We start from the raw sequence: 3,826 nt of genomic DNA on the forward strand, positions 1-3,826 counted from the left end.
TACCTTTAACTGTTACTATACTGTACTATACCTATATCTATTACTATACTATACCTTTAACTGTTACTATACTGTACTATACCTATATCTATTACTATACTATACCTTTAACTGTTACTATACTGTACTATACTATACCTATAGCAGGTACTATACCGTACTATACTATACCTGTAGCCGATGATATGCTGCACTATACTATACCTTTAACTGTTACTATACTGCACTATACTATACCTTTAACTGTTACTATAATGTACTATACTATACCTATAGTTGTTACTATACTGTACTATACTATACCTGTAGCCGTTGATATGCTGCACTATACTATACCTTTAACTGTTACTATACTGTACTATACTATACATATAGCTGTTACTATACTGCACTATACTATACCTTTAACTGTTACTATACTGTACTATACCTATATCTATTACTATACTATACCTTTAACTGTTACTATACTGTACTATACCTATATCTATTACTATACTATACCTTTAACTGTTACTATACTGTACTATACCTATATCTATTACTATACTATACCTATAGTTGTTACTATACTGTACTATACTATACCTGTAGCCGTTGATATGCTGCACTATACTATACCTTTAACTGTTACTATACTGTACTATACCTATAGTTGTTACTATACTGCACTATACCTATAGTTGTTACTATACTATACCTTTAACTGTTACTATACTGTACTATACCTATAGTTGTTACTGTACTGTACTATACTATACCTATATCTATTACTATACTACACCTATAGCTGTTACCATACTGTACTATACTACACCTATAGCTGTTACTGAAAATACCTATTGCTGTTAACTACAGTACGTCTCAAGAGTACAGAGAAGCTGGAAGATAATATGCCCTCTCCTCCCCCCTCCCCCCTCCCCCCTCCCCCCTCCCCCTCCCCCCCTCCCCACATACACAGGTGGAAGAACACATCGCACTCCGAACCTTACAATACAGTTCTCTCTTTCTGCCGCAGACCTAGTGTTGACAGGCAATAGCTTATCGATGGTCAGTTGAACTTGCCAAGCCAAAGTCTGACTATTGCTACTCCACCATCCATCTATCGATCCATCCATCCATCCATCTATCCATCTATCGATCCATCCATCCATCGATCCATCGATCCATCTATCGATCGATCCATCCATCTGTCTGTCTGTCTGTCTGTCTGTCTGTCTGTCTGTCTGTCTGTCTGTCTGTCTGTCTGTCTGTCTGTCTGTCTGTCTGTCTGTCTGTCTGTCTCTGTCTGTCTGTCTGTCTGTCTGTCTGTCTGTCTGTCTGTCTGTCTGTCTGTCTGTCTGTCTGTCTGTCTGTAAAGACTTTCAGTGCAAAATCACCACACAATCACAGTGTAACTAAGTTTTCTTCCGCAGGGTTTCTGTGTATTGTTCCATAGTTAACTTCAATTGGAAAATCAAAAGAATCAATCAGTGGAACCCAATTAGACCCAGTTAAATCAATTTAAAGCTATGTTTATGCCACGGTGTGCTCTAATGGATAGGAAATCGCTATATCTGAGTCTAGTAACGAGGTGATTCACATTTGATACAATTTTGAGTATGGATTGGAATGAATCACAGTAACTCCCTTTTCTGGGTTTCAGCATAGTGTCAAGTTAATGTTGCAGTAGTTCTTCTCGTTGACAACAAACATCGCCATCTAGTGAGATTCATGTCATAGCAGGGGTGACGCTTGATGCCTATAAAAAAAAGGATGAATCTCAGTAGTCTCTTCTCCTCTGTGTTTCAGTTCAGTCCAGACGAAAAGGGGGAACAAAGCAACTTCAGACTATCATCTGTGGCCCTTTGAAGGACACATATACCATAACTCCATAGCATGAATCATGAATCCATCTATTGCTTTTCAGGACTGCACTCTTATTTGTCTTTCCCCAGTTTCTCTTAATATTACATTCTCTTGTCTTATTAGACGGCACCATTCCTCCTCTACTGACATTGTCATCCAGTGCGTGTCAGTACGCACCGTCTCTATCGCGCTCTCTCTCTATTCTATCAGCCTGCTAGTTGTCTCAATGTGTCATCGTCTCATCGTCTGATAGTCTCGTCTCTGTAGCGTGAATTTCGACATGCGGGAGATTCATCGAAAGTGCATGGAAAAGAGCTTGAAAAAGATAGGGAAAGAGAGTGATAGAGAGAGAAAGAGAGAGAAAGAGAGAAAGAGGGAAAGAGAGAGAGAGAGAGCAAAGTGAAGGAGAGGGATAAAGAGAGAAAGAGAGGGAATGAAACAGAGGGAGAGAGAGAGAGACTGAAAGGGTGAGAGCGAGAGAGAGCATTAGACAGAGAGGGAGAGAGAGAGAGACTGAAAGGGTGAGAGCGAGAGAGAGCATTAGACAGAGAGGGAGAGAGAGAGACTGAAAGGGTGAGAGCGAGAGAGAGCATTAGACAGAGAGGGAGAGAGAGAGAGACTGAAAGGGTGAGAGCGAGAGAGAGCATTAGACAGAGAGGGAGAGAGAGAGACTGAAAGGGTGAGAGCGAGAGAGAGCATTAGACAGAGAGGGAGAGAGAGAGAGACTGAAAGGGTGAGAGCGAGAGAGAGCATTAGACAGGGAGAGAGAGAGAGAGAGACTGAAAGGGTGAGAGCGAGAGAGAGCATTAGACAGAGAGAGAGAGAGAGAGAGAGAGAGAGAGAGACTGAAAGGGTGAGAGCGAGAGAGAGCATTAGACAGAGAGGGAGAGAGAGAGAGACTGAAAGGGTGAGAGCGAGAGAGAGCATTAGACAGAGAGAGAGACTGAAAGGGTGAGAGCGAGAGAGAGCATTAGACAGAGAGAGAGACTGAAAGGGTGAGAGCGAGAGAGAGCATTAGACAGAGAGAGAGAGAGAGAGAGACTGAAAGGGTGAGAGCGAGAGAGAGCATTAGACAGAGAGGGAGAGAGAGAGAGACTGAAAGGGTGAGAGCGAGAGAGAGCATTAGACAGAGAGAGAGAGAGAGAGAGACTGAAAGGGTGAGAGCGAGAGAGAGCATTAGACAGAGAGAGAGAGAGAGAGAGAGAGACTGAAAGGGTGAGAGCGAGAGAGAGCATTAGACAGGGAGAGAGAGAGAGAGAGAGAGACTGAAAGGGTGAGAGCGAGAGAGAGCATTAGACAGAGAGAGAGAGTAAGAGAGAGAGCAAAGCGAGGGAAAGAGGGATAGAGAGAGACCGAGAGGGAGAGAGAGAGAGAGACAGAGAGAGAAAGACCCTACTAGAATCTGAAGTCAAATGTCTACTGTTTGCTGATGATCTGGTGCTTCTATCACCAACCAAGGAGGACCTACAGCAGCATCTAGATCTTCTGCACAGATTCTTTCAGACCTGGGCCCTGACAGTAAATCTCATTAAGACCATAATAATGGTGTTCCAAAAAAGGTCCAGTTGCCAGGACTACGAATACAAATTCCATCTAGACACCGTTGCCCTAGAGCACACAAAAAACTATACATACCTTGGCCTAAACATCAGCGCCACAGGTAACTTCCACAAAGCTGTGAACGATCTGAGAGACAAGGCAAGAAGGGCATTCTGTGCCATCAAAAGGAACATAAAATTTGACATACCAATTAGGATTTGGCTAAAAACACTTGAATCTGTTATATATAACCCATTGCCCTTTATGTTTATGAGGTCTGGGGTCCGCTCACCAACCAAGAATTCACAAAATGGGACAAACACCAAATTGAGACTTGCAGAATTCTGCAAAAATATACTCTGATTGAGTTCGAATAACAGACTGGAAGCTTCAAAAGGAGGGTGGTGCTTGGAATCATTGTTCTTCCTCTGTCAACCAT

Source organism: Oncorhynchus kisutch, linkage group LG20 (assembly GCF_002021735.2).
Source record: "Oncorhynchus kisutch isolate 150728-3 linkage group LG20, Okis_V2, whole genome shotgun sequence".
Taxonomy (NCBI): Eukaryota; Metazoa; Chordata; class Actinopteri; order Salmoniformes; family Salmonidae; genus Oncorhynchus; species Oncorhynchus kisutch.